The sequence below is a fragment of the Triturus cristatus genome, chromosome 4_1 (assembly GCF_964204655.1).
Source record: "Triturus cristatus chromosome 4_1, aTriCri1.1, whole genome shotgun sequence".
NCBI classification, from domain to species: Eukaryota; Metazoa; Chordata; class Amphibia; order Caudata; family Salamandridae; genus Triturus; species Triturus cristatus.
In genome coordinates this window covers 510,651,316-510,678,662 of record NC_140585.1, presented here as the reverse complement: position 1 = coordinate 510,678,662, position 27,347 = coordinate 510,651,316, and positions in this window count along the sequence as shown.

Sequence of the window (27,347 nt, the reverse complement as noted above, 5' to 3'; positions counted from 1 at the left end):
TTCATATCATGCAGATATTCTTTAGCCTTGATCTCGGATGTAAAGAACTGGGTGTTGTCCTTGCATATAATCTTAAGTTTTGCAGGGTTCAGAAGGAATGCTTGGGCCCCTTTGGACTGAAATGGTGAAATTAGCTGCCTAAGCTGCCACCTTTTTTCAACCGTTTGCTGGCAATAGTCAGGACGAACAAAGAATTCAAACCCATTCCCCCTTCTCTTCCTTTCTGGCGTAGCCAGATCATACAAGACTTGCCTGGATAGAAAATTGGACAGACATATAAGGATTGCTCTTGGTTGCACGGATTTACTAGCCCCCTAATTATGGTTCTGTCAAAAGGGGAACCGATGGGCCCATTGCACTTCATTGTCCCATACCCACTGCGTCAGTTCGGGGAAGGCTTCTGTGAACAGTCCTAGCACAAATTTCCGTGGATCACTCCCTTCAATGCCTTCAGGAACTCCCATGATTCTTAAGTTGTTTCGGCGAAGCCGATTTTCATTGTCTTCAAGCTTCCATGCCGTATCACTACGTTGCGTTGCCAAATCATCTGTCACCACCTTTTGAGGAGCCATTGCATCTTCAAGATTAGAAACCCAATTCTCAACCTCTGTTACCCGCTCGCAAATTCAGAACAGGATTTGACAACTCGCTGAAGTGAGTTTTGTAGTTAATGACACGCTCCCTGCGTTTTCTGGCTCTCCACCCGGGTCTCCTCTCTATGTGACATTATTGTGTCATAAATGACTGCCAAAGAAATTTCTTCAGTGTGATCCATAAGGTTATGCTGCCCTTGTTGCATCACCTCAAAAGGGTTGATTGGACTTAGTTTAGATATGGATGGCAGTGCTTGATTATTTGAGGTCGCTAGGTTAGACACCTCTCTAAGTGTTGCTGTTGCTGGATTTTGTTTCCGTATAGTATACGGGCCAGAGATCCTAGAGCAATTCCCCGGGGTCTCGTCTTTATATATGCTACTGGTCTCACTCCATTGGCCACTTGGCGAACCAGAGGGGCCATCCGATAGCTGTACAGACTCATCTCCTGATGAGTTGGAGTGATCGGACATTGAAAAAAAATATTCACCCACATCACCTTCAGTCAATTCTTTTGCCTTGCTCTGGTCAGCCTGTTCTCCCAGTAAAGGTTTATCATTGACAATGGTAGTGGCACTGGCATTTTTATCCATCTCTGAGCCCCCAGCAATCAGTTCTGCTGTATTTTAACCGGGGTCTGCCCCCCCATAGAGTAAGTTATGGTGCACTGCTCCCTTGACCCTTCACTGGTCCAATAAGTAGGCAATGCAGAGTCACTATCCATTTGCCCTTCGTGACTCCCCTCATTTACTACTGTTTTCAGACTAGTGTTATTGGCCCCTGCATTTCCACCACTCACGTTATCGCCAGTCTCCTCCATGACAAGGCTGTCCGACTTGCTGCTCTTTCATTTTCTAGCAACAAGAAAGATAGCAAAAGGCCTGTCCGACAACTCCCAGTATGTGCCTTGCTGCCTGTATCTTCTGCAGCCTCTCCCTGTCGTTGTGTCTCCTGGGCTGTCCCTGTTTGCTCCATTGGCTTGATTCCTGCCGGAGCTCCACCGTGTCGCCTGGCTCCTCGGGCACTCTTAGGGGGCATCTTAACTCTCATCACCTCATGTCAGGTCCTGATTGCAGCTCAGCTGGCTCCCCCGATGTGCACCGCACAAGAAGCAGAAGCAGAGTCCGAGAGCCCGATGTTGAATTTAAACGTCTCGTAAGTATGCCCACAAGCATTTCCTGGTCACAAGAATTATATGCTGTTCACTGTTCACTTCTCCTTGACAGTCTGCCTTTAATGAGTATAAGCGCGGGTTTAGTGAATCTTCAGCCGCATTTAATCCATAATTTTGGGGGATTTCGGAGTGCGGTCAGCCGCAGTGCTCACTCGGCCACCGACGCGGCCGCCATCTTGCCTCACCCTTGAAACAAATATTTAATACCCTAATTTAATTTTCACTGCCTTATTTAATTAATTAATTATTTTATTTCGATCTGCCTTTTCCTGTAGCCTTATTTTATTTTCATTTCTCTTTATTTACTTGCCGCCAGTTTTCCCTTCGGTGCTGCCCTACGGTCCCACCCCCCTGCACAGCCCCCGCTCCCACCTCCCAGCCTCTCATCCCACCCCCTCCCCTACTTAATGGTGGCCGCGTGCAGCGGACATGCCGCCGGCGCACCATAGGCGCGCCAAAGGCAAGCCCATCTGTGCCCGTCTGTGACCTGAACGCAACCAACGCCATGGACCCTGCATCTCGTCCCACCCACTGCTACAACACAGCCGCCCTCCACGCACTCAACCCTGGAAGAGGCAGCTACTGCCAAAAGGCCATGCCAATCGAGACCCACGGACTGTACTCCTGCCTCCACTGCTGCTCGATGTTCACCACCACCCTCCCTCCAGCACTGCAGAAACCAACACCGGCAAGACTCTAAGATGCATCCTCCTGAACGTGCGTGCCGTACACAAACATGCCATGGAGATCTGGAATCTGCTCGACTCCCTCTCGCCCGACATCGCCTTCTTCACTGAGACCTGGACCAACACCTCCTCCGCCCCCGTCATCAGCACCGCCATCCCAGACGGATACAAAATCCAGAGGAAGGACCCCCCCAACCAGCAGGGAGGGGGCCTCGCCATCGCCCACAAGAACACCCTTCGGCTCACCACCTCCAGTGAAACCTTCCCCTCCACTGAACACCTGCACTTCCAGATCCAGACCAGCCCCAACTCCACGCTCCGGGAATCCTCATCTACAGACCCTCCCGGCCCCCATTTGCCTCCACCATCACTGATCTCATCGCTCCCCACACCATCACCACAATGAACTACATACTCATTGGAGACCTGAACTTCCACCTCAATAACGCCAGTGACCCCAACTCCACCACTCTTCGTGACAACCTCGCCAATATAGGACTCGAACAACTCGTCTCCACACCGACCCAGAGAGCAGGACACCCCCTCGACCCCATCTTCGCAGCAGGTAACAGCATTCACTTCAGCCACACAATCCAACCCCCATGGACCGACCACTACTGCGTACATTTCACTGTCGACAAACCCAGGGCGCCCAAACCAGCCCCACGCCCACCACAAAGGACCTGGAGCAAGGTCACCGACCACCAACTCAACTTTGCCCTCACCTGATACAAACACACCTCGGCATCCAACGCCAACATAGCAGCCAAAGAACTTCACACCTGGATCTCAAAATGTGTGGACAAGCTTGCCCCACTACGCAACCCCAACAAACAGCACCCTAGGAAAGCTGCCTGGTTCACCACCAATCTCCAAGAAGCCAGAAGCACCTGCAGATGCCTGGAGAAGATCTGGAGAAACACAAAGACACCGAAAACCACGCCACCTACAATGATGCCATGACGGACTAGCACAACTTAATCAGAACCACCAAGAGCACCTTCATCCTGCACCAGAATCCTCGCCAACTCCAAGGAACTCTTCACAGTCATCCAAGAATTCACCAACCCTGCAGCGAAGCCATAGACATCACCCCCTCCCAAGACCTCTGTGACAAGCTCGGAACCTACTTCTACCTCAAGATCAAAAACCTCTACGACAACTTCGCCCGTCGACCTTCCACCTAACGCCACAGCCAGCCCGCCCGCCCCCCTTATGCACCAGCCAGCCCACCATCTCCACCTGATGACGATCACAGCTGAAGACACCACCTCAGCCATGAAAGGCATCAACTCAAGGGCCCCACCGACCCACACATATACCACAGAGCTGCCACCGCAATCACACCCGAACTACAACGCACCATCAACACCACCCTCGAGACAGTTGCAGAGAAAACAGTCAACAGGGGACTGAGCCAGTTCATCGAAGACAATGTCATCCTCGACACGTCCCAATCCGGATTCCGAAGCAACCACAGCACAGAAACCACCCTACTGGCCGCCACAGATCCGCACCCTCCTGGACCAAGGACAGACCACAGCCCTCATCCTACTTGACCTATCAGCAACCTTCAAAACCGTCTCCCACCATCGCCAGACTACATAACACCAGCATGAAAGGAACAGCTCTAGACTGGATCCGATCATTCCTCACTGGAAGAAGCCAAAGAATTAGACTGCGGCCCTTCCTCTCCGATCCCACGGAAATCACCTGCGGAGTTCCACAGGGATCGTCACTGAGCCTGACACTCTTCAACATCTACATGGCTCCCTCGTGGCCATCGTCTGACATCACAGCTTCAACATCGTATCCTATGCTGGCTACACCCAGCTCATCCTCTCCCTCAACAAGGACCCTGTCAGCGCCAGACTCAACTTCCAGAAAGGAATATGGGAGTTTGCATTCTGGATGACCAACAGCTGCCTTAAACTCAACGCCGAGAAGAAATACGTCCTCATCCTTGGAACCACCCCTTCAGCGTGGGACGACTCCTGGTGGCCGACAGCCCTCAGAAGCCCACCGACCCTCTCGAACCACGCCAAAAACCTCAGTATCATACTCGACTCATCCCTCACCATGATCCAACAGATCAACACTGTCACCTCTTGCTGCTTCAACACCCTCCGCATCCTCCGCAGGACCTTCAAATGGATCCCCCAGTAGTCAAGGAAAACAGTCCCCCATGCACTCATCACCAGCACACTGGACTATGGAAACGAACTATACGCCGATAAAAACAAGTCCCTACTCCGAATACTCCAGGCAAAACAGAACACCGCCGCCCAACTCATCCTCAGCACCCCCAACACAAACACATCACCCAACACCTTCGAAGGCTCCACTGGCTCCGCGTGGAAAAAAGAGTCACCTTCAAAATCCTCACTCACACCTACAAATGCCTACACAACACTGGACCCAAATACCACAACGACAGAATTAACTTCCACGTACCCAAAAGAAACCTCCGTTCTTCCAACCTTGCACTGGCCAAAACCCCACGCATCCGCAGAGCCAGAGCAGGAGGACGATCCTTCTCGCACATTGCAGCCAAAACCTGGAACGATCTCTCGGCAGACATCAGACTTTCCTCCACCCTGAACACCTTCAGGAAGGTCCTCAAGACCAGGATCTTCGGCTGACGGATCTGTCTAAACCCCCCCCAGCAGCACCTTGAGACCCTCACGGGTGAGTCACGCACTTAATAACCCCTGATTGATTGATTGATTTACTTGCTAAGAGTAGCTGTTTTTGAATATTGATTATAGTACCCTGGCTCTTGGCCTTGAGGGGTCACTCTCGTGTTTTTACACTTTGAGTACAATATCATCTGCATAGGCAGAGAGTTTGATTTCTTGGGAATTATATTTAAAACCAGTTATACCGGGGTTGCATCTGATACATTCAAGATAAGGTGCTAAACAAAAGAAAAAGCAACGAAGAGAGAGGACAACTCTGTCTAATGCCTCTATGCAGCTTAAAATAGAGAGAGAAATTACCATTAACAAACACACAAGCAGTTTGACAAAAAGAAATACATTTATGGCCAAAACCAAACCAACAAAGAGTAGGGAACATAAATTGCCAATTTATGCGGTCAAAAGCTTTTTCAGCATCAAGCAACAGGGCTGCTAGGGGAGAGGAATATGTTTTCCCAAGGTCAAGAATGTTGGAAAACATTCTAGAATTAACAGATGCAATTCTGCCCTTAATAAAATCAGCCTGTTCAGGTTTAAAAAGAAGGGGGATGATTTCCTCCAAACGAGATGCCAAAATGTTAGCAAAACTGTTACAATCAGCCGGTAGTTTTTACAAAGGGTAGGATCTTTATCTGGTTTGGGGATAATGACAATAAGGGCTTCCAAAAAGGAACCACTGGGTTTAGAGTTTAACAAAAATGAATTAAAAGTTCAAGTTATTTAGGAGCAAAAATAGAGGAAAAGAATGAAAGAAGTTTGATGGGAAAACCGTCAGGTCCAGAAGCTGTAGCTTTTTTAAAGACTTTTTGTTTTAAAGAGGCTCTGATACTTCCGGGTCTAACCAGCACTATATAAACTTTGCAAATAAAAACTTAAGAGCATCAATAATTTCCTGAAGAAAAATATTTTTTCAAAGGGTAAGAGAGTATCAGGTATGGAGGGAGGGTTGTTGAGTCCCTAAAAAAAACGTTTTGATATCACATTTAGAGGGAGTTACATCTTCTGTATATTGTAGTTCATAATGAGAATGAAAAGTATTTATAATTTTAGAGCCAGAGGACATCATCTTGTTGTTATGTTCACAGTAAATAGGACGAATAGTTTTTCATTCCAATTTGATTTTTAAATATTAATATGAAATAGTTTGGCCTCCATGTTATTTGGCCATAATTTTAAGTTGGACATTACAAGAGTCAACCATAGCAATCTTATTCAGGGCAGACTTGGCTTTAATCAGTTCCTGCAAGCTGGAGGAGGATTTGGAGGTGAAATAGGTATGTTCCAGAACCCTATATGTTGGAGAGCAGTGAGGTACTTAGCATTCAATGCTTTTTTTTTCCTTTCTGGCAGAGTAGGCAAAAGTGACGGCCCAGAAGGAAGCCTTAAAAGCTTCCCAATTATTATGAACAGAGGTATCTATAGACTGACTGATTTGAAAAAATGTATTAATAAAAGAGGTCACTTCCAAAATAATGGCTTGCTCTGATAGTAAAGAATTATTAAAACACCAACAGCCCTGTTTAAAGGAGTTGAGAGACATATCAAAAGAAGACAAATCAGGAGCACGATCAGAAATAAAAATAGAACTTATTTCTGATGATTGAATAGAGGGAAGTAGTGATTTGGAAACCAAAATATAATCAATACCAGACATAGTGTGGTGTACGTTGGAGAAAAAAGTGAATTCATATACATCAGGTTTACAAGTTTTCCATAAATTAAAGAATGGATGAAAGGAAATGATGGATTGAAAAGCTTTGTGAGACTTATAAGGTTTAAACTTACACTTAGACTTTCTATCAGTAAACGGGTCTAACCAATCATTAAAATCATCAGCAACAATGATATTGGGAATAAAAATAGAAGAAAGTTTCAATTTAACATTTTGTCAAAATTCAAGGTCAGATTAAACAGGGCCATAAATACTGAAGAAAGTGACTTGGTTTTGAAAAATAATAGTGCCAACCAAAACCCATCGTCCATTCATATCACATTCAGTTGATAACATTTGAATATTCAGTGACTTATGAAATAGAATGGCAACACCACCATTACGGTTAACAGCAGAAGAAAAAATAACCTGATTAAGCCATTGACGCTTAAATGAATCAGCATCATTAAAAATGCATTTCCTGTAAAAAAAGCAACGTGTATTACGTTTAGATAGATGGGGAAGTACCTTTTGACACTTCACAGCATGACCCAGACAATAAAAAAAGACACCATTTATCAACTGTGAAATAATATGAGTAGATAGTTATGAGAGAAAGAAATATATGAAGTAAGAAAACACTCATGTAAGAACAAGAAGAGTAAGAGGGATAGATAAGAAGGAAAAAAGTCAAATAAGAGAAAGAGAGGGGTGATGGGAAAGAAATAAGAAAAAGAGAAATGAAAGACAGATCAAGGATACAAATCCAGATCTGAATTGAGAAGTTTAAAGGGTAAACAAAGCGCATGTTTACAATGAGAACAAGAACGGCAACAGAGAAGAAAACAATTTTTTTTTACAACAAGTAGCCTAAGACTAAAAGGAAACTTAGAGACAAAGCGGTAAAGTAAGACATATCCATGCATAAAATTAAGACTATAAGTAACATACACAATAAGATTCAAGAAAACAAAAGAAAAAGGAAATTAGTCCTGGACATAAAGAAGTATATAATTGGATCAGAAGTCGAAAAAATTCATGGAAAAAATTAAGCATATTCGAAAGTATCAAGCATTAATCTCCATACTGTGATTTGTAAAACTTTGCAGAAAGGTCTTCAGTTTAGCCGGGCCATCGAAAGAACGTGAGGTGCCTTCATGGGTGATCGTACAGAGGCAGGTATGTAGAATGTCATATTGAATGTTCACGTGTCTCAACTGTGGACAAAAAGCTAAGAATATTTTTCTACGGCCATTGGTTGCGTTGGAAGCATCCTGTGAGATAAAAAGGTTATGGCCAGACCAAATAAGACAGCGTTTTACTTTACGCCTTCAAGTGAAGAATCAGGTCAGTAAATTCCTAAAAGGGCATTATGATGCCACGTGGCCTAGCTGAATGAGGTTGATGATGGCTCAAATATTGTGCACGTTGAATATTAAGGGGCGGTGTAGATTGAAGATCCAGGAGGTGCAGAATACATTTCTTCAAGGTCAAAGGCTAGAGCCTTTAATGTTCTCAGGAAGACCATAGAGGCAAAGATCGTGATTCAGCGCAAAAGCCGGGGAAAAGACAGCGAGAGCACAAAGCATCCTTCCTGCGTCGCAGACCCGCCGTAACACTAACTCATTCACACATGCATTCATTGGTGGGGCCCATAACACCAACACTCATACGTCTCTCACTAGTCTGCACACAGGAGGGATGATACAATTCTTGCACTGGACATGTGGGGAAATACCTTATAACCTATAAGGAGAGAAAAAGTTATTTTACAAAATATACATTAGCATTCGTCGCCTATAGATCCCTAATCCCAAACATCAAGGCACTCCACCCACTTGGTCGACAGACCAATTAGTTGGATTGGTTGATGGTGATTTAGAACCAGCTAAAACACATTTAAGACTCAGAATCCTTATTTTCCTTAATGAAAGACCACAAATTCATATTTTCTTGTTAATCAATATTTGTTTATCTATATTTTCATAATAATCTATATTATCATTTGTTTCGTCAAAAGTTTAGAATTTTAGATCAATTTGAATAATTCACAGAACATCATATTTACCTAATCTGGCTATCTGGGGTCCTCTAATTCATTGGTTCTGCATAACCAAATTTGTTGTAAATTGTCCGAATAAGCAGGCCAAGGCTCAAAGTTCAAAGTCCTCTGCTCAGCACGTTACAGTCCCAAAATTTATCAAAGGAACAGAAATCGTGCAAACATCTATCATAGCCCGTGGTTTTGGAAAAAGTTTGCAGTCATCAAACGGTCGGGCAGCATCTGGACCATCAGGAAAAGGCGACACTCTCTCTCTCTCTCTATTGTACCACCCTTTTTTATAATGATTTCAGGTTAAAGAAGATACATTTTAGGCCTAGAACAGTGGTGATTGCCTGTTTGGGATCGTCCGATTCTGATTCCCAGAGTCTGAGTTCAGTCCGAATTGTGAGGTCACGGTTTTACATTAGTATCGGCTTGTTCCGGTCTGTGAATCCTTAATTGTTCCCTTATCTTGGCAGACCACCAAACTGTTATCCTTGACCAGGGACACGATGTGTAAAGGTTGCTAAGAAGTTCACGATACCCTCCGGGCATGCGTATTTGACTCCACCCCACACGAGACGTGGCCATGTCTGCGTACGAAGCCAGCGGCCATTTTGGATTAGGCCCAGATGTCAACTTAAGCGAAACAAACACAAAACAATAATTAATATATAGAAATGATGATTCTAATGTTAACCCCTTACTAATCCCTCTATGTGTTTGTATTTATCTAGCATATAGCGACATTTAAAGCAATCATATTCACCTTTTCGGTCCTCCACGAAGATGTAAAACATCACAAAGCAATATATCATGCAATACACTATTATCACATATATTATTGTTAGTATGCGTACAGATTTTAGTTATATGAGTTAATTAGCCATGCAGATAGCAGTTTCCCACGTATAATTTGGTTCTAATAATGTTGATTAATACACATGCTGCACTCGTTTAATAAATGCAATTAGTATTTCCATGCAAAGTAGAGGAGGTATACAAAATGTTGCACTACCTGCTCCATCAATCGTTCCATCTTTTCGATTTTCAAGGTCTTCGGTGTGTAGTTTGAGCTTCTGAATTTCTTGCTCCAGCATTGGTATCTTGGTAGTTATATCTTGAAGATCCCTCACACGTTGTTCCAACTCTGACATCTTCACGTCCATAACATTAGTTGTACCCATAAATGGTTGATGTCCACGTACCTCATCTAAGATAGAGTCTAAGACAGTGTTCTGGAATGATAAAATAGGAGAAGGAGGGTCATTCTTCGCTCTTTTTGGTTTTGTACCTCAAGAAGACAGTTTGGGGAATGTATGCAAATCGCAGGCCATCTTGCTATAATGAGTTGAATGCCGAGTAAGGATTTGAAAGGAACAGATCCGTCCCATACACCAGAGAGGAGAGTATCAGCTCAAACAGTTCAGCAAAGAAAAGTATATGAAGAGATATACAGAAAAAGGAGGTCACAGAACCTGATTTCCCAAACGTTGTTATAATTGATAAGAACTAGTAGGTATCATGGAGTAGGGCTACAGTGGTCTTCCAACAATGAGTACATCAAATAAGCAGACCCAGCTATAAACAGGCGAAGTCATTTGTGACCAGACATGTTCGAGGAGATATTTCTTCACTGAGAAAACAACAGCAACTAGAAGGAACAAAATCACAGCTGCAATAACCTGGTCCAAGATTTGTACCTTATTAATATTGTCCCAGTTATGTGAAACACCAGTCGAGATGAGGGAGCGCTAAAATATGTCAAACAGGAAAAAAACGTTAACTCAAGCAAAGCAAACTAAAATGGCAGCCGCTCGTGTCTAGATGAGGAGAATCACCGCCTCAGCACATAGGTCACATAACGCACCTTCATGGTGCAAGACGACATGTGGACTCACCGCCAATGATACGGAGCCGTGGACCGCATCTGTAGTATGCAGGTGCGGTGAAGAAGAGGCCACAAAAGTGAAAAAACTCTGTGTCCGTGCCAGAGCTTAGAGGACAGCCGGCACCGAAACCACGCCCCATCATGCTCAAAGGTGGCTATTTTGACTGCTGGTAAAGAAAAAAGGGTAAAACAGAAGGGACATCAGGTTGTTTTAAAGCCATATGATTGATTAAAATACTCAATAGATCAATTATCGATATGTTGAGTAGCAAATATAAAAGCCTTGGAGATAACATCTTTGAGATATGTTTTTAAAACCATGTTGTGGTTGTTACAGACCAAGGCCCCAATAAGCAGCACATGAGAAAGTTTAATCATCCCTCCGGTTTTGGTTTACATGCTGCAGATGTCTTTAAAAATATGAATACGTGAACTCATAAATGATTTGTTTTGTTTAATAATAGCCAACAAACAGAAGACCGAGTTAAAACAATAATTCTCAAATCTTGTCCTGTAAGCTACCAAGGATGCCATCTTAGGTCCAGTGATGCACTTCACATAAGATGTAAGTCAACCCTTCCTGGTGCAGGTAGCACAGATACGCTTCAGCGTCTAATCATAGCAACAAGTGGATTCATTCTTTGCTGAGGTAGGTGTTGTGTTTGGGAAGAAAGAGCAATTTCAAACCAGCATCAGAATACAAATCAGCAGAATAGCAAGGAATGTAATGAGGTTGAAAATGGTATTCTGTTATGGAACGGCAATGATACAATTAAAGACTAATATAATAATTGCAAACTGTTTTTGTATTTTACTTTTTACTGCAGCAATGAGCTAAATTGCCATAAACGTTACAGAACATAAACAATCCATTCGTCAATTTTCTAGCTGAGAATATTGCACTTCGTTTAGTACAGAAGTGTATTGATAGATCAGATGTTTGAAATGCATTTAGGATAGGAGTTCTGTTTATGTACGGCTTTGCTAGCACTTTGAAAACGAAAACGACAACAAGAGAAAAAGAAACAAAGAAACAAAAGAACTCAAATGGAGAAGATCAAAGGCCTCAGTACAAGCAACATCATGGAGGTAAAACGGTACAAAGGGCTATGATTAAGTGAGCTGATTAACTCAGGCGGCATCTGATTAACAGGGGCTTTATACGTCTATTGTACCTACTACGTGTGAATCATGCAAGCACAATGCCGACATCAGTTGTAAACTTAAATCATACAGTGCAAATATGCATTTCTTTCTAATTTCAGATTTTTTGTAGGAAAAGAAATCATGATTGGCAAAGCTGTCATAATATGCTCGTTAAATTTGTGTTTGTTGTTTAGTGCTGGTAAATGCTTTTAAAACAAAACCATCTGACATGCATACTGAGAAAGTCATGAACACACTCACATACACAAATATAGTATAAATGCAGGTGCACTAAGTGCAATATGCTCATAACTATCATTGCTAACTTTGGGGCAATGACTCACCAGGGGAGTAGTCTTAAATGGGTAATGAAACCTGTGAGGACTTGTTCAGGAAGCCAATGGCATGAAGAAGTAAGTGGGATTCAATTGTTTAAACTGATAAACTGAAGTAGTGTAAGAAATCGGGCTACTGATAAAGGAGGATAAAACACTTTTAAAACAGTAATCACAGTTCTTCTCAGGGTGAAGTTACAAGCAAACCCTAAATTAACCTGTGCTCAAACTTTGGGTAGCTTGGCATAGAGCAGTCGAGCTTAATTCAGTGACAATGTGGAAAGTGTTTGTGGGACACTTCAAACAGTAACACCGTGAAAACACACCTCAGAGGAATCCCAGAACAGATTGTTTTATTTATTAATACTCTATTTTTCTCAATCAGTACAGTCTGAGGTATTACATTTGAAAGATTTTCATAAAAATAGCACCAAAAAGCACAAAGTGCCAACTGTGGATAACTGCTTGTGTTGGACCACGCCACTGAGACCCAGTTGGGCCTCTAAACAAAGTGCCTTAAATCTTGGTTTGTGGAGTATTTTGGGGATCTCCGTCAAAGATGTGTCATACAGCTGAAACGAAGCTTTACTTCCGAGATGTTGAGAAGCTTCAGTGAGTCGTCCTGCGTTATAGAGGATTCTGTTGACAAGGGCTTGAGATGTAAAGTGTGGCATTGAGGTTGCATTGCGCAGTTGGGGGAAAGCATCAGTTCTGACAAGCTGCGAGGTTGCGATGCAGTGTTCGTCATTGTCTGTGAAGCTGCCGACGACCAGGGATGTGATGGCCTGAGTCTAGGATGTGTCCCACAGTGACAGTTCTGATGAGGCAATGGTCTGCGATGCAATATGGGTCTTTGCAGCAGTTCCAATCCACACACTACGGCAATACGATGGCTCCGTTTGGGGTTGCAAAGTGCAGCAGAGGAGATGTGTCAGTTCTGCTGGATTCACAGAGTCTGGCAGAGCACATTAGGCCCACTTCCAAGGATCCAGGACTGGTGTGGCATCACCTGTCAGAGTTCAGGTGCTGGTTCAAGGTCATTCAAGCCTTCTGTCACTGAGGCTGTAGTCAGCAAGCCAACCAACTAGCCCATGGAGTCACTTTGGGGTCCTGAGTTCAACAGATGCAGATCCACTCCTTCTCACCCAGGCAAGAGGGAAGCAGACATCAGGTCAGCACAGCAGTCCTTCAAAGCAGCAGTCCAGCAGAGTGGCACTCTTTTCAGCTACACAGCAGTCCTTCTTCCTGGCAGAGTATCCACAGGTCCAGAAGTGTACTGAGGAGTTAGTATCTGAGGTCCAGTATTCATAACCAGTTGTGCCTTTGAAGTGGGTGGAAGGTTTCTAGAGGTTTCCCTTTGAAGTCCTCAGTCATCTCGCCTCTCTTGGCCTAGCACCAGACTAACAACAGGGGGTATGCAGCCCTTCGTGTTGGGCATGACACAATCTATTCAAGTGTAAATCGGCCTGTGCTCTGCTGTGACCCTCCCGCCGTTCCAGTGATGGCCCATTCAAGCACATCTAAGCTCTCTATTGTGTGTGGCTAACTAGGAGGAATCTACAAAGCCCAACTGTCAGGTGCACCCAGTCACGTGACCCAGAGACAGACTGCAGGCACCTAATTGCTAACTTTCTAAAAGTGGCATTGTCAAACTTGTAACTTAAAATTCGACTTCACCAAAATTCCAAAGATACCAAACATGAACTGTTTATCTGCTCCCATTTGGAAATTACAGATTATTAAATGTAATGTGATAACTCCAATGTTATCATATTGGAGAGGTAGGCCTGGCAGTAGTGAAGAATGAATTTCAGAGCTTTTCACTGCCATGGCATGTAAAACTGAAAATGACATGTCCTACTTATTAAATCCATGGGGTAGGTTTAAAACTTTGAACAGGCATTCACATGGAACTCATTTTTAGGCACAATAGGATTGCACAGAATTTTCTGTGCAAATGTAATCTGTGTCAATATTTAAATTTCATTTTTTGACGGACAAGGTTCTATCTAGATCTAATCTATGCAGATACTTACTTCAAAATAAACAGCCAGTATATTATAGTTGAATTCGATTAAGCCAAATCAAATTTTATTTCAAAAGCAAGACAATAAACAATCTTATTATTTGCAAATACGCAAGTGGTAAATTACTTTTTGAAAAAAGAAGAACCCCAAGTGAGGGAAACCAAAACCAAACAGGGAACACAGTGGCCAATTCTGTGAGCAAAAATGTTAAATGTTGTAGACTTGTAAAGCGCACAGCTGCCCCAGCAACGGGGCGTCCCGGCGCTGTAAACCACTGGGGAACCCTGTGAGATGGTCCCTACTGGGCATCTCCAAGGTGAAGACAAGCATCCCCGGCGCTGATGGGGCCGTAAGTGGAGATTAAGCAAGCTGTTGCCCAGAGTTGCTGAGTGGGATCCATGGTTAGAGTAGGCACCGAGGCGAGAATTGTCGAGTCCGCTGACCTTGGCCCAAGACCCTGCCGCGTCGGGAATCGAACCCTGGTCCCGGGCCGACTTCTGCTCCCGGGTCTGCCGCCTCTAACCAGTGAGCCACACCACTCCAGCAAATACGGTATATTGGTTATTTTATCAGAAAGGCAGCCAGTTCTGTTTCATGCAATTAAAAACCCAGAGGGGAATTCTCAGTGAGTCATTCACACAAAGGTCAGGTTTGTCTTTTTTGTTTGCTGACAACGTTTCAACCATCTTCCATGATACTAGGGTCTGCTGTAATAAACATGGGGACTAAACAAATGTGTCTAATTAAAAAACTGAAAAATAAAAAAATTAATTGGTAAGCAGTAAGGAAGGAATTAACAAGATGTTTACTGGTTGAGTATTAGCAGTGATCTCATCCATTAGTTTGATGACCACTGGGATGTGCTGCAACCGGGGGTCTTGGCAGGACCAACAATGTTCGATGTTATGCTGTACTAGCACAGTGAGTTGTTTTAGATTGGTGGCATCAATGGTGAAGTTGATGGAGGCATAATTATCCCTTATGTATTCCTGCAATATAGGGAAGTATAGGTATAATGATCTTTCCCAAGGAAAATTACAATGAATCGGTACCTACAGAGACTGGGGGGATTCCTTACCTAATAAACAAGTAGTTGAAAGCTTCCACAAGGATATTTAAAGCTTGAAAATAGTTCCGCCCTGTGGAGTACAATGGGGCATTTAGACTATGTGGTCCAATGCTGCCCTGTCTGGGCGGTGGTAACTTACATGAAAATCTCTGCTGAAAACAGTGACTACTCTCACCATAATATGTGGCCTGTATGATCCCTGAGAAGTCAAAAGAAAGTGATCTCCCAGTCAGAGATGCAATAAAATGAATTGCAGCGCTCGGCTCATCTGAGCAGGAATAGGTAGAGTTGAGCGTCCATCCGCGCAACATTCTCAAGGGAGAGGCGGGCTGGTGGGCGTATTGTCAGGTATGTCAATGGGAATGTCAGTACTGGGTGTTGAGACAACAAGTCTCCATAGAAGGGCAACCTACCCAAATTTGTATAAAAACACTGCATTCTGAAGTTCATTAAGAAATTACCAATAATTGCAGATTTTTTTATTCAATAGGCAAAAATGATTTAAAAAGGGGCAGGAGAGTCGGGGTCAAACCCTTCATATGAAGAACAGTAATGCAACACATATACCAGGAAGCTGTCCCAGCCCATGATAGTTGCATGACTGTATAAGGGGGTAAGAGCTTTTACCTGATGCTCGAACTGCCAGGGGGTAGATAGAAGACCAGGCCCTACATGTGCTGTGAGAAGTAAGGTGCAGCATAAAGAGATATTACAGAATACACCTGTAGTTCCCTAGTCGGAGCAATCAAGGCAATCAAAAAACACAACAAAGAAACAATTATATAAACTATATACATTGGTCAATAAAGCTGTGTAAGGATCATGCCTCCATGTACTGTAATCAGTGTGGTACATCAGGGTAAAGCTATCCTAGGTGAGGATCCTAGTCGTCGCCCAAAGGTGCAACAAGTACACAGTGTGGGCTTATCTAAACTTTTGCATCAGGCTTAGTGGGATATCCAAACCGGTGCACATGTATGTAAATAATATAGCAAGATAAAACAGGGACAGACCCAAACACTTCAACCAATTTGTTGAGATAGTACCAGGCAATATAGACAATTTAAACAGTGAAGACATGGTATTACTCTGAGAATGATGTCCAGTGAGCCAAAAATATTGTTGTGATTGAAGCAGATTTATCAGTTCATCAATGTAATGATTTAACACCACTCTTCCACTGTGTTCAAGCCATTTCCTATTGAGTCACATTTGTCTATCCATTTGCATTCTAGTTTTTGTAGAGTATAAGCGATGTCTCTGCCTCTAGGTGACGGTATGGCCTTCTCAATGACTTGCCATCTAGTATCGTCCGCTGAGTGCTGCTTTTCCAGGAAGTGAGGTACCGTAGTAGCTGTTACAATTGAGCAGCAAATCCTGCTCCTGTGCTGAGATATTCAGGCCTTGATTTGTTGAGAAGTCTGGCTTATATAGATCAGACCACAGGGGCACAAAATGCAAAAAATAACATTAGTTGATGCACAGTTTGTGTGTTGTTGTAAGGTAATATGTGTATGCCCATGTATGAAGGTCTTGGAATTTGTAGTGTATTGGCATGAAACGTAGTTCCCTCATATGTAGTTTCCCTTGATGGGGCCCAAGCCCCAGACGTACACAATAGTTTTTATTTGTCTAGTGGTGTCTGAGTTTGTGTGAACCAGGTGATCTTTGTTTATTTTTGCCCTTTCTGTAGGAGAACAGTGGAAGCTCGCTAAAGCTGCCCATGGAAGTAAGTGTTGGCAAGTGTTTTTGATCATTTTCACCATTTTGTTTGTGTCTGGACAAAATGTTGTGACGCATCCATTCTTTTCTGTCTTGGGTTTAGTTCTGGTTTGTATTATCGGTTTCCTCAGGCTTCACCATGCCCTTTTCATAGACGTCCACGCAAGGCATTTGGGGTAACCTCTCTCTCTCGGAGTTTTTAGGGATTGTGCCATCCCTAAATAAGACTTCCTTTGGCGTGCAGTTCCTTCACAGCCTTAGGAACTGCCCATATGGGAGACCATCCTTCAGGGTTCTAGGATGAAAGCTATTATATTGAAGCAAAGGTCTTTTATCACTCACGTATTTGCACATGATAAGATTGTTAATTATCTTGCTTATGAAATAAAATTTGATTTGGCTGAATCAAATCCAACTATAAGATACTGGCAGTGTCTTTTAAGTTAAGTGTCTACATATATTAAATCTAGACAGCACCTTGTCTGTCGAAAAATAGAAATTTAAATATTGATATAGATCAAATCCACAAAGGTAATTCTGTGTTATTGTATTGTGCCTACAAATAAGTTCCATATGAACGCCTGTTCCAAGTTCTACTTGATACCTATGTTCACTTGGACATTAGAGCCAGTCTTGTTTTTGTTAAAATAACTGTGATCTGTTTATGGCCTATAGTAGGAGTAACTTATGTGTATTGAATAGGGAGGTTTGGATCTCACAAAAGGTCTATTTTGCCAGGTCAAAATGGCAGTTTAGCAACTGCACAGAGGCTGCAATGTCAGGCCTCAGACATTTTTAAAGGGGCTACTTATGTGGGTGTCACAATAATTGCAGCAGGCCCACTAATAGCATTTCATTGACAGAACCTGGGTTCATGTAGTACCACTTTACGAAGGACTCATAAGTAAATTAAACAGCCCAGTTGTTTGTAAGCTATTTTTATCATGTTTAGAGGACACAGCAAAAGCACTTATGCACTGGTTAGCAGTGGTAAAGTGAACAGAGTCATAAAGCCATCAAAACAATATACAGTAAAAAGAGGAGGGTAAAAGGTAAAATGTTTAGGGGTGACTTTGTAGAGAGCTTCAACAAGTAGGTTAACCTGGTATCTCAGGGTTTCCCTACTATTGTTACACCAAATTGAAAACCAAGTACACCCCTTCTGGACTTGACTCGCAAGTTTAAAAAGATAAAATATTTTAATATACACAAAGTTAAATACTACACATAAAATTGTATATAAATGGACCACATACAGTTGGCAAAACCGTATACCAAACAGATCAAAAGGTCTTAGTAGGAATAGCAATTTAAAACCCAACCTGAAGGGGGGCTTAAAAATAAAAAAGAGGGTAATTAACAACATAATCTAGTTTGCTTACATTATCTGTGAGGGACCTAGTGAAACGTTGCATGCATTCAAGTCGTAAAATAGAATACCATAACACCCCCTTTAACAGGCAATGCCATCAGCAGCTGGCTTTTCACAAGAAGTTTTGTTTAATTTTTTGGCCTTTTCCCTTAAGGGGACCACCTGCAAGTTCCTTCCACAGCTGCTTAGTCACCAGTCTACTGGGTTGATGATTCTACAAGGCGTTCTTCTCAACCAGTAACTCAATTTCCAACAAGACCCACCCCATGCCTGGACACACACACACATGCATGCACAGTGCAAACACACTCTATACATGTCCCCTGCAACCTACTTAGAGCCCTTTAACCAAGCTGTCAACAGAAATGGTCCTCATATTAAAATGCCGTTGCTAGAGGTTACAGCTGATTTTCCAGTTTTTAGTATGTATGAAACACCATTGAGGAGGATCATCACACCGTAGAAATAAAACAAGTTGAAAAAATAGGAGTTTTCACAAGTTAGAGGCCATTTTGTTAACAATACCCTTTCCCTCTTTTAATAGTGGCTATAAAGGGCAAATGTTTGAAGAGGACAGAAAGCTGGGTTGTGAATGGGTAATGCACTCTCTAAAGTGAATGTGATTTAGAATGTGTCACTCAGTTAACCAGCAATTTTGTAGTTGGCCTGAACAACAGTAGCTGCCGGTGGGGGACGAATGACCAGGTGGGTAGGGAGGGGGTATAAGGGTTTTGGGGGGCAAAATTAAAAATGAAAAAGAAAAAGTACCTGGAGCCAGCCTCATCGCCCTTGTCTGCTCCTCTTCTTCAGATCCAGACGGCATGGGCTCGCAGAAGGCACTGCTGCCAATCCTGAAGCTGATCTCACACATTGAGATTTGCCTGACAGCCCTCGATTTGCGCTCAAGGACAGACTGTTAGTTTGTGCCTGCTCTCTCCAACCCAGCTGTTTTTCTGGGTTGGAGAGAGTTTTCACTGCCCAAGATGGTTTGGCCAGCCTGAGACGGCTAGCCAGGCCATCATGCACAGTGAAAGGAGTGCACATACCACTCCCTTCAATGCCTGTCACTCCCATGCCCGCCCGCGAGACTTGGCAGGAAAAAGGAAAAATAGAAAGAATGTTTATTATTGTTTTGTTTTTCCTTTTGTGCCGTTATTAGGGGGTGGCACTCCTCCACCATAGCAGAGGAGCCACCAATGCTGTAAAATGAAATAGCATGGAGTTTATCCTTTGCGTTGTAGTAATACATGCTAGATCATAAGATTATGAGAACAATTATTCTCAATATAGTAATTTTTCCCTTTCATGGAGTAAGTATAAATATTCTATGCCTCTTCCTCCATATGGTATTGGAAATCAACAGTCTGAAGTGTATGTGTGCTTTTGTAATGTATAAAAAAGCGTAAAACTTGAAATACTGGAGAGGAGATGTGGCGTAAAAGGGCTGCTGGCCTTAATACTGAGGGACCATGTTTGAGTCATGGCAATGGCACAACAACCTGTGATTTTGGGAAAATTACTTGGGCCCATATTTATCATAGTGTTGCACCCTTGCGCCATGGAAGAGGGATCAAAGGTGATGCAGCACTAAAGTCAGATTTATCAAGACACACAAGGCCACCTTGCGTGGCCCCGCATGGCTTGACAAATCTGGAGTAACACAAGGCAGTGCAAATCTCTGCCCCAGGGAGGTTTTCAATGGGTGTACTGTGGGTGTTCCCATACATCCAACCATGGAATTTGGAGCATTCCTAGATTTACCATTACTGGTAAACCTGGGAATTCATCAAAATACTATGCCTCCCCAGGTGAGGCGTAACCAGGAGAAATATCTTTATCTCTCCTCATTTCTTCTTCTTTCTACTTGTGCTGCTGCATTCTGCAGCACATGTAGACAGAGGACACCTTCCTGAACAAAACAAATCCTGCCTGTAAAGGAGGCCCCCTTGCACCATGACGCCAGAGAGCCTGCATTGCTTCCAAGCAGCCAAAAGTGTGCAAGGATATGGTAAATATGGCACGTTCCTGCTCTTTTCCTTTCATGCAGTGCAGTTAGGTGCCTTGCTGCGTTGCGCTGCGTGAAAGTAGGATAAATTGGGCCTTAATCTCCCCATGCCGAAACATAAGAAATTCAATCTGACCTTGTGTAATGTAATCAGTTACTCATGTAAAGCGCTCTAAATCAATTGGGCTAAATTTGAGGCATATAAAACTAGACAAGAAAAAAGACCAGTGAACATGAGTCTGGAAATGATGGAAACTTTGAGCAAATGTGCTGTCAGATTAGAAAAAAGCACAGCACGGTGATGAGTGAAGGAAATATAATGGCATGATTTCATTGTTCACACTAACCCTTATTCAAAGACAGGGCCATGCAGACTTCATTACTTGTTGAACCTAACATTAACACACATCTTTGCCATGCAGACGCCATTGTTTGGAATCTGATCATGGAAGACCTGTCTTTGTGCGTTCTCTTCGTCTTTCTGTCACCCCAGCCTCTTCTCGTATCCCTAAGCATCTCCCCCCTCCCTCTTAGCTCAAGGGCTTCATTTTCTGCCTTTGTGTTAAAAAAGACCTCTGCATCTTGGGTTCTGAAATGGATAGAAAAGGTAGTCATCAGCTCCCCTTTGTGTGCTCTCATTTGTTTTCGCCGTATCGATTTATCAGTGCAGGGAAATTACTCGCAGGGAGAGAGGCTGCCAGTCAGAATGACATTTGTCTCCTCGTACAGGCAGGCTCTCGGCGCGTTTCTGTGTCACCTAGATATTGCAGCTGTAAAAGGGCCTGTAACAAGGTTTAGCGCTATGATTAGCTCGTGTGGAGCACCTTGCTTTCATAACAACATGCTCCCAGCTGGAGACGAGGCCTCCGGTTATGGACAACCTTTTTTCCTCTCTCCTGTATTGCAGAAGAATACAGGATTTGCCATCCATAAATTCTTCTTTACAGACGCTAAATTACAGGGTCAAAGCGTCTGCATCTTGATTCGGTGTTCTAGCCCATTCAGCAAATTACTCAGCTGAAATAAATCCATTATTCTATAGCTTTCCTTTTCTTGTTTCGTTCCGTGCAGCGCTTTGGTTTTAATTTGCCTCTCACACTTTCCAGGGATGTCTGTGAGCACATTTGTTCATTGTTTCCAAATGTTGAAAATTGAACGTGTGTTAGCTGCGAATATAGTTTAATGCTGTGTCTTTAGTGGAGGGGTGTGTAGGGTTGGGGCCTCAGGCCCACATGCTGATAAATGAGGGACACTAACACATAGTAATCTGGTGTAGTAACTGGCCCAGGGCACGTGCGCCTTAACCCTTTTATTGACAGGGTCACCTGACTGGTGACGCCTGTGGTAGGTGGGTGTCTAGTGTGGGTTACATCAGCAGTGGAACACTAGAATGTATCCAGCCGGATACTACATCCCTCCCAAACTTTAATGAAAAAACAAACAGAAGTCCAACCCGAAATAAAACAAACAAACACATAGCAACACATGAGTCTATTCAGGCCGTCGGCCAGGCAGCGCTGGAGCTTTGGGCCGCATGGTCAGGATGCCTTCCTCTGCCTTGGCAATGTTCTGTGGACCGGCCTGGTCTCGCGGTGGTGAAGTTACTGTATAGAGTTCAGTGCTGGTGCATCTGGAGCTGAGGCAGAATCCACTCTAGAGGATCTCTCAGGCACTCAGACCTTGGTGGATGACACAACCTGTGGCTGTTGAAGACGATCTCTGTGAGTGAGGCCTTCCTTTGGAGGTGGCGTGCTCGATGTCCTTCTTTACTCCTGACTGCTGAGCGACGTCCGACTTGCCTCTCTCGCCGGGACTCCTCTGTCACTGGAGCCTCTTGGATGGCTTCCCTTGCTGGCTGTCATGGGACCGTGTGGACCGTGCGGGGCTTCACGTGAGCCGCCCAAAGGTGTTGCTGAGGAACTGCCAACGGATTCACAGCCAAGTCACTCACATAGCCTTTCCGAGGGGGTTGTCATTGTCTGGGCGTCCTCGCCGTCTGGACTCGGGTTCTGCGCCTTCCTCAGGCGATCTTGTGGGTGACCAGTCTTCCGCCGTGACCTGCGTGTTTCCTGCGCCTGGCGTGGACCTGCGGCCGACACATCTCTCCTACTCGGACTCCCTTCACACGGGAACTCCGTCAAGGCCCTTGTCCCCTGGACTGCCACGTGACTGCGTGGGCTGTGCGGGCTGTTGTGTTAGCCACACTTAGGGGTCACTGCAGAACTCCCAACAGGGCCATGGCCATGTCTTGTGTAGTCCGCAAGGACGGATCTTCCAATGGCCGGGTGTGCTCGACTTTGGCAGGCTGTAGGTTGACTGAGGTGCACAGTAGGTTCCAGGGTGGTTCACCTACTTGAACTCCAGTTGTTCGGGGTGTGTGTGGATTCACTCGGGTGGTGCGATGCTCCTTGGTGATGGATGTACGTGGATGGTGATAACAAAATTTTGGTTTGCTTCAGTGGGCAAACAGGCGGTGATCTTCTGTCAGGGTGACCTTGGGGAGTGAGGAGGACTTGATGGACTTTGTGGCACCGCTCCGTTGTCTTCAGACAGGTGCACTGCGAGGTGTGGTGCTATCGATACCAAGCAGCCAGTGACATGTAAGAGGACGGTCGAACTGTGAAGCATGGGGCCAGGACGCAGATCGCACTCGCTAGCAGCTTACGGTAGGTCCTCCCACGGAGCTATCTCCAGTGACGTCTCTGCACCCTGGTGGCTGGCGTGTGTGGATGAACACCTTCCTCAGTGCTGGTGCGAGTCCTTGGTCCTGTCGCTCTTCTCCGTTCCATCTTGCGCACCAGTGGTGGTTGTCTGCCCCGTGGCGTCATGCCACTGTTCTTTCCTCATTTGCTGTGTGGCGTCGTGCCACGCTCTTCTCCTCAATAGGTAAATGGTTTTCTACATTTGGGAGTAGCTTATTAGGAAAAATATCAAGTTGGCGAGAGCGAGTGTGGAAAATCAACAACCTAGAGAGATTTCTCAACACAGGGGTTTCTTATTGAGAGTGGTTGCGTATGATCGCGACAGCTCGAGTTGAGAAACTGCCCGTTTGCGTTGAGAAAGCTGCCGCCCCCCGAATCAGTCAATGAGAGACCTAGTTTCTGTAAATGTTTCAACTACTGTGGGGTGGATATGTAAGTTTTATAGTATAATTGAGGTGTCCTATGGGGTGTGGTTAGGGCACGTTTGGAGAGAAGCTTAGAGGGTGATCATCGCTGTCCGTCGGTTTGCTGAGGCCTACCTGTTTCCTGTTCCTGTGACCAGTATTCTGATAATCTTTGTTCACTTAATCTATCTCAGGGGACCCCCCTACTATCCCTGTGGCCAGTGGGTAGTATTTCTCTATTTCTTTAGGTTAGTATAGCTAATAATTCATACTTTGCATAATAATTTGCAAATGTATTTTGTCTTTGAAACTTTTGTCTCTATGCCTATCCACTCCTTCATATGCATTTTATTAATTTTATATGAGTTTGACACTGTTTGCATTTCTAAAATTTCTCTCTTTCTCTGCGATTAATGAATTGTTTGACTTGTGAAATCTGTACATGTTGAGCTCTTAGTTACTTCATTATTTTGGTGATAAACATTATAAACTTTACATTGAGTTTGTGGTTATTTAGTAATAAAGATAGATAGATAGATAATTCTCATTATTACAATCAACTTCTCAACTTTAGGTCCATCGACCAGAGGAAAGAAGTTGATATGCAGACTCAGTTATGTATTTAGAGTGTAAGATACTAGTCTGTATAATGAACAACTGATTTTGAGTGTTCATTAGTCTTGAAACTCACCCTGCGTCATTCAGCAGATATTGGTTTGGGTAAGTCTGCATGGGCCTCTGTATTGTCATTGATTATAGATCCCCGATTGGAGCAGGATCAGATGTGTCTTGCTGTCAATCCAAGATGATCGCAGATGTGGTCAGGTCTCTGAAGGGATGATCTTTTGAAGACATTGCAGGTATTCAGCTACTTTACCGATGAGTCATACGAGTTTGTCTTAGACTAGATATGTCCTATGCTGTGTTATCGGTGTGGCCATTATGTTTCTTTAAAACATGTGAGCATGCATTCCCATGGTCTGTCTCTTATTTACTTATTACAGTCAAGTTGTTAGGTCTCTAGTAAACTGCACTAAAGAAATTACATAGCTGCTCAACTGTAATCAATTATTGCGGTTTTGTTCTGGCATCCTAATGCCTCTCTGACCCAAGGGCCATGGTGAAAGACAGGACACTTAGCATTATTATAGACGCAATTTAAGCTGTTGTGAGTTCCCTAAAGTAGAACTGTAGTTCTCCCCTATGGTAGCCCAGCTGTCGGTTGTCGGTCTCTTTTGCTTTGCACATCATACGAAGTAACATGTTTTTTTTTTTGTGCCACGCTATTATTTTATAATTAGACTGCACATGTTTTGTTATTTAGCTCTTCTCCCGAGATTCAGTCTTAACATTTCATACAAGGTAACAAAACATGGTGGTTTGTTATTCTCTATGGTCGGTCCCTAGCACATTCCAACACATAGACATAACAGAGAACAGAGAGACCCAGCTGCTGTTTTCCAGTATGGCATTTCTTATCATGTAAGCAGTGAGATGGGATGATCCGTTACCACGGTTCCCTTAGAGAACTAGAGTTTTGTGTTCTGGAGTGCCAACTTAACTGTTACTCTAGGAAGGTTATGAGGGCAGGTAAGGCACTACGAGCCAATCAGGATTTAAGCCCGTAGGTACTGATGTGGTATGATGACATTCTGTGATCCCAGGCATAGTTCTGTTTCCAAACAGAATCTCTGCAACTTAGCAAGGGAAATGAGAACTGGCATTTTCATATACTGAAGTATTTTTCTAAAAGGCAAATGTGATCAGCAAAAAAGAGATATTTATAGCAACATGTTAATTTTTTTTCCATACTGTAGGCCATTACAGGAAAGATAGAATCTCTGCATATTTCTAGACAATCTGAGCCAAAACATTTTTTTACCTCACTTAAATTAAAAATGAAAGTGTATAATATCATTTTGCAAACATTGCTTACTGCTTTTTGGTATGTTAAATTTCATAGCACAGATTCTGCTTGTATTCTTTTCATCTGCAATGAACATAAAGTAGCAGGACATTAAGGACTTACGTGGTTTGTGGGAAGAGTGATAGTGTGTCCAACTGTTATAAGGAATAAAATAGCCTGTGCCATACATTAACAGGAAATTGCAAGTCACCGCGGAGTTCCATGACCTTATAAGACTTCGGATTCATTCCTCTATATGGTCACAGAGATCCTTGGTGACTTCCAATGTCTTTATGGTGTCCAGCAGGAGGCACTTTATCCCATATATATGTTTGCTGTCATGGTGCAGGATCTTTAAAGTTAACATTTTTGTGGTTTTTAAGTAAGATTACTTTGGAGCAGGTTAGGAACTATAAATAATTAGGTATAATGTTTGCAAGTAACTTGCGCTGGGATATTCACATAGCTACTTTGAAAACTTCACTCCTTGCTACTCTGAATGCCCTTTCGGGGGTCTTTCTTTAGAGCATCCAAAATAGGCCATAATTGGAAAATTACTACTGCAGGCATTGTATTTGGCAAACTTACTTACTTTAGATTCAAGATTTAATTGGGAATTTCAGAGAGTTTATGTCTAAAAAAAAAAATTCCTCCCCAAAAATTAAATGGTTCAATCAGTCAGAAAGGAAATAGGCTTACAATCCTGGTCATTATTAGCGCAGCTAAGAGTGATAAGATTTATGTTTAGTGTAAAAAATGGACAAGTAGGTAAACTCTCAACCCTAACCATGATCAACTCTGTGTTCTATTTTGAAGAATTTAAGAGACATCTCAAAACTTTTATCAAATAAATTGTGAACAGACATATTTAATACGGAAGAGTTTTTTTTTCTCTAAATAGGATTACAAGTCTTTTATGTGGGGGGGGTTAAGGGAAGGAAGATTAATTGTAGATAACTTGTACCTTTTGTCAAAGCATTCTGTAGACTACTTCATTGAAAATGTGGGTGAAGAAGAAACTTTTCCCTAACTACAAGAGTATCCAGAGTACCATTCTGAAACTCCAGATAAGAATTGACCCAAGCTGGAAAATTCTGGAACAATGGTTTCTGTCTGTGTAAATTACAAACAAAATATTCTTTAGTCCACCTCCTTCTGGTTTGTACTTTCTGTTTTGGGAGAACAGAAAAGGTTTCTTCATCCACTTCTAATGAAGCATGGAATTTGAACTAGAAATGAATCATGACTCACTGTATGCACTATGAAAACCCTCCCGCTCCGCGCCTTTTCATGTACATGGATGGGCGCGGCCCGGAGGAAGTGCCCAGCCTGTAACTGAGAGGAAAAGTCAGAGCTCCATGTCATTTTTTTTTGCCCAGCCTACAAATTAGCTAGGAAGTATTGGCTCGTTCCTTTGTGTAGGAACTTAGGGTTGTGCTGAGGCATTTAGAGTTCTAAATAGGACACCTGCAAACCTATTGTATTTGCTGTATTGCGATTGCTGACTTCCATGTGGCGTAGGCGCTGAATGTTTTGTAGACAACTCTACACAGCATTAAAAGTAGCATTATTCTTAAAAAATGCAGGTTTTATAAAGAATCTTAATCCATGTTTAGCTTTAAATTTCAAAAACCACTGAAGTCCGCATGTTTTTAGAAGCATAAGTCACTGCTTGGTTTTATCCTAGTCCTAACGTGAATCAATGAATTGACACCATATGGCTATATTAAATTTAAATAGTAAACTGCTGCTATTGTCCATGGGTTTCTACTAGGCCTTTGTTCTATCTAGTCAGTGCCTCTGGTTTTCGCACTCATTCAGTTCACATAAATTTACAAATTACTGTATATAGGAGATGTGCCAGTGTAAGTTTGGAGTATGGAGGTGCTGTAACTAGATGCTTGAAATCAAATATGGTAAC